General features: G+C 38.3%; 1 protein-coding gene across 2 annotated transcripts in view; it reads left to right on the forward strand.

The window, feature by feature from the left end:
• The first annotated feature begins 7,845 nt into the window (after positions 1 to 7,845).
• The window catches only part of LOC117399631 (copine-4-like), a 154,665-nt gene continuing 148,921 nt past the window's right edge, over positions 7,846 to 13,589 (forward strand). For both annotated transcript variants that reach the window (XM_033998924.3, XM_059022718.1), the window contains exon 1: positions 7,846 to 8,092. The gene's annotated coding sequence lies outside the window, so the exon portion shown is untranslated. The remainder of the gene's footprint in view (positions 8,093 to 13,589) is intronic.

Genomic DNA, 13,589 nt, shown 5'->3' on the forward strand with positions numbered 1-13,589 from the left:
TTTTCACTGAGTTTAACAATGTAATGTTAAAATAAGTAACTGTGAACGTGTGGGTTGCAGTGCGTAGGTGAAAGGGTTCAAGTTCTTTTTTTTTCTTTTTGGGTCTCCTTGACTCAGACACAGACACAGACACGTCTCCGGACAGTGTGTGCTCTCAGTGCAGGTGCGGTGCTGGAAACAGTGGTGCTGGTGTGTGTTCAGGTGCAGTGCAGTCCGGGTGTATCGCTGGCATAAAACGGCAGCTCTCAGATCCGTATTTAGCCGTCTGGCGGAGATAAACACACAGTTTAGTATAAGTGACATTTCACTCACAGTTTAATCGTCCTTGTTTCCTCCCATTAACCACAACAAAGGAACCGATTACGGCATCACGTCCCCCCAAAAGTACCCTAAGCCCCGCCCCCTCCGATAGCTAGTTCAATCACGTCTCCTCCAATTCATGACTGAAACTTCGCTCACCGTACTAGGGCGAGGACTCCTGGTACCGTGACACCGCCCCCTTCCTGAATGGCCAGCTTCCGACTGCCCCTGGAATGAACTGCCCAACCATTCAGTACAAGGCATGCAGTTCGTGTTGTACAATGTCCTTACGGGGCGAGAGGGAGATTGTTGATTCGGATTCATTCGCGCTCTGTCACAGTAACGTAATTAATTTTCAGACAGTGGCTGTTTTAAGCACATGCAGCCCATGCAATTGCAAGGGGCCTCCTGTTGTTGTGGCTTAGTTACTATAAAAAAAACAAAACAAACAACTTATATTCATCTAAAGTCTGCACCAGAATGAATTACTTCTTAGCCATTGTACTGTTCGTTTTATCTATACGCCACAAGCCATAAACAGAAAAAAACACGACGTGTAGGGGTTTAAAGCTGTGTGCAAGTTTATGTCAGTATGTGCCATGTAATCATGTAACCCACAATTTAAGATAAAAACGTCAAGACATTTTGCAAACGTGAGTGGAATACATGTATAGGCGTTTCACACACGTTGGGCTGCGTGTCTGAATGAACCTGGAAACAAATTTAAATAAATGTGCTTGCAGCTAATGTATCGTCCTCGCCTCTTGCTATGCTCGACTACATCCAAGTTGCGATTGCTGTAGTAAAATGCAATGCAAATCGTCGTTGTTGCCCTGTTTGAAAGTCATGGTATACCGTAGTACTGGTAAGAATAGGGAATAAGGGCCCCGGAATCGAGTTTTGCATGCGGACACCGTAGGACAAACACTGCCACTGTGTGATACCTCGAAAAAAATGCACTGAGCCCATGAAGAACCTTGTAGAACACATACGTGGTTGTACAGTAGTTCAATGTAACATTGCAGTTAAAATGGAAGGCTCTTTTTTAATGCCTGCCCCAGAGTTGGGGTCAATTCCATTTTTTCAGTTCCAATTCCATTTCCAATCCCAGTTCCCTTTTATACAATTCCAGTTCCTATTCTGTTTTACGGCATAGTGTTTACTTAGTGTTTACTTGGTTTCTGCCATAGGCTTTACCAGGTTACCTGGCAAGTTCATTAAGTTATATACAGTATTTGTTTGCTCAATAAAGCCTTTGTTGTAAAATGACTGGAATAGGAATTTGAATTGATTAAAAGGGAATTGGGATTAGAAATGGAATTGGAATTGGAATTGAAAAAATTGAATTGACCCCAACTCTGGCTTGCCCCATTACCATTAAAGATTTTATCGTATTTATAGAGATTACTCATGACTTCAAGTTAATGTTGCATTTTACCCCCCTAAAATACATTGTGTTAAAATTAGAGGGTAAATTACTCCCAGACCAAAAACCTTATCTGGAGCGCTTCCTCTACCCCTATCCCTAAACCTAACCTCTATCCCTATCCCTACCCCTAAATCTAACCTCTATCCCTACCCCTAAACCTAACCCTAACTGTTACTATCAAACTAACTCTCTTACTATTATTTCAAGACTAACTCTGTTACTATTATTTCAGCACCGTTTCTTTTGCACCCTCTAGCGGCTATTACATCCGACGCTCACTGCCCTGAACTAAAAGGTAATATGCAGTAATGTTTTAACCTATATTTCATAAATAAATTAATATCTGTATTTTCCTCACTTTATTTGTCTTAATGACATATTAAAGCTTGACGAGCAAAATAAAAATCTATTTTTGAGTGTGTGAGTTAAGTAGGGCTGCAATGCAGGGTACATTTTGACCTTCGAAGGTTCAGAACAGTTTACAGAAGGAAGGATCGAACCTTCTATGGTACTAATTTGCATAATTTACTGGTGACGTCACCACAGCTACTTGTTTATATTTGATTGAAAATCCTATTATTTTACAGGTAATCCATATAATTGGAATAAAACATTCACATGCAGTTTAAAAATACATTATATAGAACAGTATCATGTTTTTAGAATTTAAATAAAAATACACATTGGTTATTTACACGTAATTGATGCTGCTTGCGATATATACAGTAAGCTTGCATTGCAGCAGCACCAACTGCAGCGGACTTAGGCAAAACAAAGCTTTATTTAACAGTCACCATTCCAAGCAGGTTATCAGTTACAGTCACATTTTACTACTACTAAAAATATTAATAATAATACTAATAATAATACGAACTTACGCTTGTCAAGTGACCCTAGAGATTGGTTGTGCCTCCAAAATACATCAGGGCAGCAGTGTGGAGTAGTGGTTAGAGCTCTGGACTCTTGACCGGAGGGTTGTGGGTTCAATCCCAGGTGGGGAACACTGCTGCTATACCCTTGAGCAAGGTACTTTACCTAGATTGCTCCTGTAAAAACCCAACTGTATAAATGGGTAATTGTATGTAAAAAATAATGTGATATCTGTATAATGTGAAATAATGTATAATGTGATATCTTGTAACAATTGGTAGTCGCCCTGGATAAGGGCGTCTGCTAAGAAATAAATAATAATAGTCGCTGTAGGTCAAAAATGGCCTGGTAGCTTTTTCACTCACCAATAAAGTTTAAGTGTCTACAGACCGGTTTCAGGGTGAGGATTGAGGGACCTACTTCAAGGTTCTGAAACATTCCATACTATATGAAGTTCACAGAGGACACTGTATGATAATACTAAATTATGCACAAAAACTAGAAGTTGAAAGCTTAAGGCCCTGTAACAGGGGAGATCTGAGCTGACTGTCTTGCGCATGCATGGTGCTACAGGTAGAGGGCAGCAACCTCAAGATCCGCCTGTCAGTCATGGCGGTGACACGTAGAGGTGGGGAAGAGGGTGTGTTGGCTTTCCCTCTCTCTGAGTGGCTGAGAGGCGGGCCTTGGGGGATTGCTGGGCCTATAAAATAATGCTCTGTTGTTCCCTCAGCCATGCCCCTCTAAGATGAAAATGAGCCAGCGGAAGCTCTGCTGCTGGATCAAGCACGACCGGAGGGGAACGAGAACAAAACAAAATAAAAAGAAAAGAACTTGGGCAGACCCCCGGAAAGTATCTTTATAACAGGTTGAGGGAACGTGTGAGCTTAGGATGGAGACCCGGGCCATGTGGATAGTGACGATCGGGGTAATGCTGCACAGTGCAGCACCTTTATTTTGTAGTGTTTTGTTTTCTCTTTTTCCATTGTACCTTCTGTTTTGGATTATTATTTCTGGCACTTGCATGTGCATCAAAGGTGACCAAATAACCTGCTAATACCATAGTTGGTAGAAGCAGTACCACAGTGCCACCTTGTGGTAAAGAATAAATCGGGCACCCAAGTGGTGTTAAGAATTCCAACTTTCTGCCTCCGGTGTCAGTGAATTCCCCACCCTTCCTGGATTAAAATCATATCTGGGATGTAGATGGAAGAATTCTGCCTTTATTCAACTGAGCCAGTAAAACATGGTATAATGATATAAGTTTTATTGGAAATAATACTTGCTGTAATTAATTCTATGTATACTCATTTTAACTGTTGACAATGTGCAATGCGTTGGCTGATGTCTAAGTATTCTTGGTGTTGACCTTGATCCAGACACGCAGGCACAGCGTGTTAATATAGATCAGGATTGCCTTGCACACATAAAAGCTTATATGAAACAAGTTGTATAGTTCAGTTGCAGGAAATGTAGGTGGGTGTATTAACTGCTGTAGCCTGTAAGTTCTATATAAGGAACAGCAGAAGGGGGGAATGTGTGTGAAATTGGTATGTACATTGAGTAAGATTCCACTGACAGTTGAAATTGGTTTAGTCAGGGCTGGAGGTGCTTGGGTTGTGTTCTTCTACTTGCATATCAGAGTGTTCTTGGACATTCTGTTGAGTGCATATTAGTTACTTGCATAGCAGAGTGTTCTTGGACATTCTGTTGAGTGCATATTAGTTACTTGGATAGCAGAGTGCCCTTGAACATTCAGTTGGGTACATCCCATGTTATCAGATAATACATATGGTAACAATTGTCTACCTAGCATTTTATGCTAAATGTGCTGTAATACTATGAACATTTCTACTGAATAAAACTACTCTGCTGAGACACAATTAACAAGAGACTTTGTGCATTTTTCTACACAACTACACCTACAGTCACAGTCAAATACCACACAGTAGAGCCTTCATCAACGGCCACTATCGCTTAATTGGTATGTACATTTGAAGTTTCCAATAAGGACACACTGCACCTTAATTTGTTTTTACCACCAGTTTGGCTCAGAGACAGACAGGCTTGCTGAATTGCTTAGTGACTGTCACTCAACACAAACAAAGGTCAAAGCCTATATCTCCAAGTCTATATATGTATGTAGCGGCACTATAATAATTGTAACTATTTTATTTTTTTTTACTTTAAAATTATGAAAGTAGTCCTAAAATTATGATTTAATTCCCTTTGATATTTATGTTATGTAGCCTACTAATAAAATTACCATGTATCTCGATCAATAAAATGAACCCTCAATATTTATTTTCAACTTGAAAGCTACTGCCAAAGATTATAAACTTATCACACCATAGATCCAAACGGAATGTTTTTTGAAATACAGATGATGTTTTTACTATTTCAAAATGGCGACTGCAGTTAACTTTAGGTCAAGTTAATAACAAAGAACAATGTTGTCTTTTATGTTAAATGACCCATTAGATGTGATTTGCACTTACTGGAAAGATGATGATTACTGAAAATAGCTTATTTTTAATTATTTCTAAGCTGTAAAAAACTGTAAACACTGCAATTAACAAAATCCACCAGGTGTCATTATAAATAGAGTGGACTCAGTAACAGCCCAGTTTTACATCAGTGCTCTGAGGAGTTGCTCCAGACACGTGTTCATCCAGCATATGAAGTAGGTGTTTCAGCCATTCCTAAAAGACATGTGACACGTTGATCACGTTGAAATATTCATATTGGACAAGTTAACCACCCGCTCCCACTTCGCTACCAAATTACAATCGATTAGTCAAAACGTCCGAACAAGTAGCTCTTGATCCAACCTTTCTTCCTTTGCTGGATTATTTATTTTACACCCTTATTCAATGACTTTTGTAAGACTTTTGTAATGACTTTTGCATCTTTTATTATTTCTGTTTCAAACAATGACAACTCAAATCAACTTTTATTATATTTAATCTAGAGGTCTCCAAACTGCCAGGACAATCTTAACTCCTTAGACATTGGTTTATGTGCGGATTAAATAGCTGCCTCTGGTCTACTGGATAGAGTTGCTGAGTCCCTTGAGAAACACTAAGAAGCAATAAAGTACTGCACTCCACAGAACATTCTCAATTATTTATCATCAGTTAACATACAGCATGTTTCCAGTGGTCCACAGTGGTGAGATGATGAGCTGTATTATTGAATCCTGTTTTTTTTAGAACGGTTAAAGTGTTTGTGGTCATGTTGAAATCTGCAGCAACATCTTTTTTGTTTCTGTATGGTGGTGCATTATTTTTAAAAGAAAAAAATGTACAGTCTGCTGACTGCAAATTCCATTCATTGCACAACTGTTTGATCAACAGCCTCGTATAGATTAAACACACACATAGGTCAGCAAGAATGCTCTGTCCACTTGCCTTTTTGTAAGCTTGGGTTAAGACAGTCTTCACTGATAATATTTTAGCAGTAAGAACATAGCAGATAATGGTTACCACTGGCATTTACCACATACACTGTAGCTTTTTTTTATTTGTCTTTTTTTACTTGTGCTGGTGAGTATTTTTCTTTGAAGGCTCATTGGTGTGGAGCACCCTCGGAGACGGAGAGTCCCGGTCTGTAAGTCCAGCTGTCCCCCCATGCTCCGCAGAAAGTTGAGGCCCAGGATACAAGGGTCCTGGACTGCCACTACCCATACGGGGTGGTGCACCAGTCGCACCAGTGTGACGGTCGACACCGCGTCAGCTAGGGCTGTGCAGGAGACCCCTTCAACCTGGAAAAGTCCCCCACTGAAGTCCGCCCCTGCTGTGGCTCCTGTGGGGAGTGGGGTTAGTTGAAAAGCAGGGACAGGGCCGATGCCTGCTAGGTGGCAGGCGGTGGTTGGCAAATGTACCGCTTGGGCGGTAGTGTTATGGGTTGGAGGGTGTGGGGGGCTGGTGGTAATCCTGGGGAGACGATGCGGAGCCCGTGCTGTCCCATCTACATGGGCCCCGAGCCATTTCCCGAGGGTGGGTTTGCGAATCTTGGAGCCTGGGATATGTTGGCCCCAGGACACTGGTATTGCAGGTTATGGTTGTTTAATATGGCCGAAGCCATCTTGCTTATTATGGGTGCCGCCATCTTGTTTATTATGGGTACTGCCATGTTGTTTAATATGGGTGACACCATCTTGTTTATTATGGGTACTGCCATGTTGTTTAATATGGGTGGCACCATCTTGTTTATTATGGGTACTGCCATGTTGTTTAATATGGATGGCACCATCTTGTTTATTATGGGTACTGCCATGTTGTTTAATATGGGTGGCACCACCTTGTTTGTTGTTGTGCGGTGCCGGAGTCAAAATGGTGTTGCACCATGTGTTCCTCTCCATCAGAGGCACTGCTCACGTCGTTTCCGCCTCCTCAATACAATGTGAAAAACACAGAGCTTTGGGAAATATGTATCCAGAGGGCTCACCAGTTATAAGCTCAAAAGTAAAGGCACTGATAATTTCCTACCAACGTGCTTGTGCAACTTTAGTGTGATCTTGCACTCATCAATTCATTAAAAATTATACCATACAAAGGAGATTAACAGTTTGGTCAGAAACATCAAATGTCATTATTTGGGAAACAAGATTACATTGATTTCCCATATGCTACTGTTATCCCTTTCCATAGGACTAATTTTTTTGTTTTTGACTTATTCAAGTTTTCATTTTTGTGTCAGAGATGGAATAGAAACAAAGACACATGTTTATTTATTTTAAGTGGCACACTCACATATTGTGTGCATTTTTACTGTTTTTTTTTCAGACATCGTTACCTTACTTACAACCACACTGTTGCACAGTTCTTGCTCTCAGTCTGTATATTATAGTATATAATAGTATATATTAGTATAAAAGTTATACTATTAATATGCCACATACATTTTAAAATGTTTGTAAATGTTCACTGTTCTATTATTAAAGTACTATTCATATGGTCAATTGTGTAAGTCTTCTTCAATATACTAACATTACGTAATATTTATTATATTGCTTAATGTGCAGAGTAAAATACTTCTGGTCCGCCTACTCTTACCTTGTTTCCAATCTGGCCCACTTTAAAAAAATAGCTGGTATACAGTTTAGTAATGGATGCTCTGGTAATCGTGAATAAAACCTGCTAGAGGGCACTGTTGTCAAGAATCAGCACGAGCGTCTCCCCCTCCTCCCTCTCCTCCACACCTTTCTATATAGGCAGCACCAGCCGGTCAGTCACTGGAACAATCTGTATGCTGTGTGAAGAGTCTACTCTGCTAAGCTTCCTTCAGGAGGAGAAGCTGTCGCCGCTGCTGTGCCATCCAACACTTTGCCTTCGAGTGGACTGTTTCTCATTCACTTTTACAGTCCCAGTGAATTATGGAGCATACAGCTTCCACAGCCAGCTTTTCAGACATCTCAACCAACAAATAAGGAAGTTACTGGAAACACTCATTTGGGAATTTGGATATTTTATCATTTTTATTTCTCGAAAAGGGGTAAGTTTATCTTAATTATTATTATTTTGTGTTGACTGTTTTAAGTTTCGTGAATGCATGCGTGAGAAATACAGTTCAGTGTTTAAATGAACTTTTATTGGTGAAATATTGTTTTATCACTTAGAGAGGCATGTTCAATGTGTGCATAGTTGTGAGCTTTATATAAAAAAAAAAAGCTTGTGATCTAATTGCTAGCCTACTATTTCACAAAAGAAGGTGAACTTCCGTAATAGGTATTTTGTTAGACGGGTACACGGAGTAAGTTTCAGTTATATATTTCTGTGTTTAGTGTTTTAAGTGTTGTTAACTTTTTAGATAATGCTGTAATTCAGAACGTTGACGCTGTGGAGATGTATCTATCGATATCTCTCTCTATTTATAGATAGATATAATATAGTCTTATGTAAATATAAATTGAACCGATATTAGGACAATTTCTGAGGTACATCTTTTTACCAAGACAAATGTAAACATTTAACAAAATACTTTTAGAACATAAGCAAGTCATTCAGTTGTTTGTAAAGAGTATTTTTGATGACAACATACAAATAACATACACTTACTTTTCAGTAAAATGTCTGAGAATGAATACCTGTTGCAGTTTTAATCTTTTTATGACCAAAAACATACTTATCAATTTTACTCATTAAAACGGAGATATTTTCAGTGCTTTCATTTTATCACGTTTATTTATTTACTTCTTTAGTCGACATTGCTCATGCTTGAACTGAGGCTTAAATGGAAGAATGACATAGCACTTGAAACCCCAGTGTTACATAGGTATCAATGGAGACATCACCTTTTCACTTTTGCATATTCGCTCAAAAAATGTGTTGTGTTGCAAAACAAGACTGTTGAAATAAAATCGCAATTAGCCTATTTAATTAAGATGTTTTGCATGCATGACTTATACTGAAACACAATATGTATTATAAAAACACAACAAACAAACTTACAAACATGTATTTTTCTTCTGGCTATCTCTTAGATTTATACATATTAATTTTATTATTTTCTTGTGTAGTTGTAGTCTCACCCAAAATACAGTATATCCAGAAACTAAAAGAAAAAAAAAAAGACTTGCTGTTCAGTAAGTGACCAATAGGGGGCAAACAAATACCACTGTAAAGTATGGAACCCGACAAAGCTAAGACATTAAAAAAAGATTTTTTGTCAAAACGTTTGTCATTAAATTCATCACGTTTCCTTTAGTATTTCTCAAGCCAGTGTAGCGACGGGGAGTTATTGACATAATGACGTCCTCTCCAAAAAAAAATAAAAAATACCAGTTAAGTCCTTGGTTGTTGCCAGCCTATTCTGTCACTTGGTTTACAAATGAATTTAATAAATTACTGCTAAGACATATAATACAGACTTTGATGAAGTAATGAATATTTATATTTATATATGTATAATGGTATATAACTCACCCCTACTATAATATATAATGATTTAGACATTGTATTATTTTAAGAGTGCTTAATATTAAGATAATTTGGCCCGCAGCAAGCTGCCTCTTATGCTGGTCTATAAAAATAGTCGAAAAAGATATAAAAAATGTATTTACAAAACAATGGGGGAGTCGCATTCAAAAAATCAATCTCAGTTTCCCCCAGATACAGTGTGGACCCTTGGAACAAGATCCAGGGTAAAAGCAGTGACACAATTGAGGGGTGCTCTGGTAAAACATCACAGGCCACAATGTAACATTCAATCAATTTGCTTAATATTACCAACATAAAAAAGCTTCTGGAAATTAAAAACCTTTTTCTTTTCTTCAGAAAATTCAGTTGGTAATATGAAGCATGGACAGGTTATCTAAAGAAAATTTAAATATTGGTTCTGAAGTTTTTCCAGGACATCCCTCAATTCTATGATATAGCATTTTGACACCAACAGTTTGCACTTCTCAGTACATGTCATATTTAGTTATCAGTAATCAAAGAAGGTGGCTTAAACTGTGTCAAAATAAAAACCCTTCTGAGCATAGTCAGAGCAAAAATCTGTTATCACCTAACAGGTCAATTGTGCTTCAGGTCATTCAGGGTCCCCACTGTAAACACAATCTAAAAACAGCTGTCCCAATTATCAAAAAAAATAACTTATTTAATCCCAATTAAGTAATTTGTTATTTCCTAAGTGTATAAAATACATATTGAAATTCACTGCTCTGTATAGTACTGTAAAGTTTGGACCAAAAAAAGGAAACACCTGGGATATGTAGCACACGGTTTATACACACGTAAATAGGCTGTCTATCCCTTTCACAGGTCTAATTACAGTACTGTTTCATGAGTGATCACTCAGTGCTCCATACTGTATGTGGTAATCACTGATGGTCACATATCCTTCCAGAAACATTTAAGCACCCTGTGGGCTTGTCACAATGAATTCATCCGTGCCCATGGTGGACGTACACCCAATTGACAGTGATGTAATATTTATATTATTTTGTTCTGCCTGTATATGTATAAAGAACAATATGCTCCACAAAAAGCCTTGCATTGCCTTGAAAAATGTGTTGCTATTCATATCAAATATGTTAAAACCAACAGAGGTTTGTTTAGTCCCACCAACCAATGCATTCAAATTAGTCTTCCTTTAAAGAGCCAGACAGAAAGTAATATGACAGACAGTAATGTGGTTTTGACTTCATTCAGTGTCACCACATGATGGATGAATCGAGCACTTTTAATTCAGTGTATGTACAAACACTTAATTAGCTTGGTTTTGCATGTGGTGTAGCTATTAATTATTATTCAGGAATCTGTCAATCCACTTTAAATTCATTACATTCAAAGGCACTGTTAAAAACTATTTTCAGTTCCTGTGCATAACAATGCTATGATATGTAACTTGCATTTGCGTATCAGAGAGAAAAAGAACAAACAGCTTGACAAAAGCAATGTGCCCTTAATACATAATATACATGTACATGCAGCAGCAAATTAGGCTGAATACAATAGTAGAGACAGTATCATAATCCGGGGGTTTTCAACTGGGGGTACGCGTACCCCTAGGGGCATTTCTAAGGGTCATAGGGGGTACGCGATACGACTCGGAAATGCAAAAATGAAAGTAAAAGAAAAGAATGGTCTTGAACTGATATATCGGCCATACGCATACAACTTACCATCTCCTTGATCATGCCAGTAATAGTGTTTAACATGACAGTATTTCATTGGATGATGCATAAATGCCATTTACCGTCAAAAAACATTGCTCATCGCGAAGTTAGGATAAAGTGCCCTTAGATACCAATTTTCTCATTAGCATATGATGCGTCTGATTCATAAATCTATATTGTGCCGTTAATTGACCCTTACCGGCATCATAATTAACACATGCCTTAGACCAGGCAGCGAATGAGATGTGTCTTAATGTATCGTTTTGTAGCATAATTTCTGTGTTTAGGAACATGTATTTAAGCCTATAGCAATAATAATAATAATAAAAGTTTATGTTTAATAATCCAATACTTAGTTAATTTAAATATTTTGTTATTTATAGTGCATACATTAAATTGCATTGCTAACTCATCTGAACAGAATAGGCTACTTACTGGTTAGAGTACACATCTGTACATCAAGATATATTGGAAGATGATCCTCCTAATTTGATGTTAGCGAGTTTTTGCAGGTACTATCTGTGATGGCAAATCACATCTAAACCCATTACTGGTCGGTAAAATAACCAGGCAGAAGTTTTATAAATTGTGTGTTAAATACTGCCCATTAGTCTTTCTTTTAATGGCTGGAAATTACCACCATTTTCTATGCTTATGTGCCATAATCTTTAAACCACTGTGCATAAATATGTCAATTTTGTTTAGCAGCTCAAAGGTTAGTATATCTAATGAAGTTTTATATAATGTATATTATGTGAATTGGACACACATTTAAAAGGTTTAATGAGTAACATTTCAAAAACTATGTTTGTTAACTAACCTCATGTGTGATTTATCAGGTTGATCCATCTGGTAAAATGACAAGTTGTAAGTTAAGTCATTTCTGAATTTCTTGTTTTACAAAGTCAAGTTCAAATTTGCTTCTTAAAGTGGTCCAGAATGGCTTAGAATGCATCTAAAAGCACGTACAACCCCAGTGTGAGGAGGTAGTTGAAACATTGTGGTACTTTTTTTTCCTCCACTCATGTGTGAGCTTATCGATCAGAGGCTGAAATAAACATTAGGAACCACGTGATTTTTTTTTTTTTATTACAGTTACTGTACTTGAAACCTTCTATCTCAGACATTGTTGTGTGTGGCTGAGTTGGTGTTGGAGACAAATGATAATTTCGCTAGTTTTTGAGCATTCTTCACAGATTTGCATAAATATATATATTTTTGTTTATCTTATTTTTGTAATCCCTGTATAACATCATTTTCTTACTAATTTTACATTAGATTTCATTTCATTTGTCTATCGTCCCCAATGAAAAAAAAAATACACAGAATAACTATTTACTTAATAATATCTCAAACTTTTAGTCATTGTTAAATAGTTCATCTGATTGTTCCTGTTCTACGTTAGTACAGTGCTACCCCGTTATAGCGCAGTTATCGGGGGTCCGTAATTGGAGACGGCGTTATTTGTGTTTCACCTCATAACGAATATTTGTGTTTTTGTTCCCAAAATGACTTACAATGGCCAAATTAACATTGTAGCGTACGGCCGAAAATGAATGAAGGAGACACACACAATTTGCAGGTACTCAAATCCACGATTTATTGGGACGATTATTCCTGGCCCCTGTCAGCCTGGGCCACACCAAAAACAGTCTTGCACATTCACACAGTAGCTTGTCTGACTCAGCTTTCAGCTCTGCGGGCAGTTTAAGGATTGGTTAGCTGCCCTGACAGCCCCGTCCTCCCTATTGGCTAAAAAAGAGGAAGTAATTGGAGAGATATTCCCCTTTCGCGACCCGGACTGGTATTGTCATAGATTTAAACCCCAAAATCTAACTTAGAATGAGGGCTGGCAATGGAGGGACTCCGAGAAGTTTCAGGTGGGGGCAATTGGTGAAGTCTGGGGGGGAGGCCGCAGAGCCAGAGCAGGGGTCTGGCTCTGCTGGGGACCGACCTGATCCCGAGCTGAAAGCCATCGGAGCTGATTTTTTAGCTCGCTCCCGTGACTTCCGACTCAAGCAAGTGCGTGACGACGTGCTGGGCAGGCTGTTTGACCAAGTGTGGCAATATGCCCCGCCCCTGTGTGCATTTGTGTGTTATATGTTGCATGTAGTGTATTAATGTTGGTGTATAGATATAGCTGCATGGGATATAAATGGGGGTGTGCAGCACGAGTTATTTAAAATGTTAATTGTATTTAGACACGGGGATTGCACTTCACTTCACGTGCATTTAAAGTATTTAATATGTGAGCACGAGGTTGCACATAATTAATTCACGTGCTGGGATTCAAGTGAATAATTAATTAATAATTGAATCCTGGCACAACAGTATATATATAGATGCACGTTTCACTCACTCGAGGTTGTG

The sequence above is a fragment of the Acipenser ruthenus genome, chromosome 4 (assembly GCF_902713425.1).
Source record: "Acipenser ruthenus chromosome 4, fAciRut3.2 maternal haplotype, whole genome shotgun sequence".
Lineage (NCBI taxonomy): Eukaryota > Metazoa > Chordata > Actinopteri > Acipenseriformes > Acipenseridae > Acipenser > Acipenser ruthenus.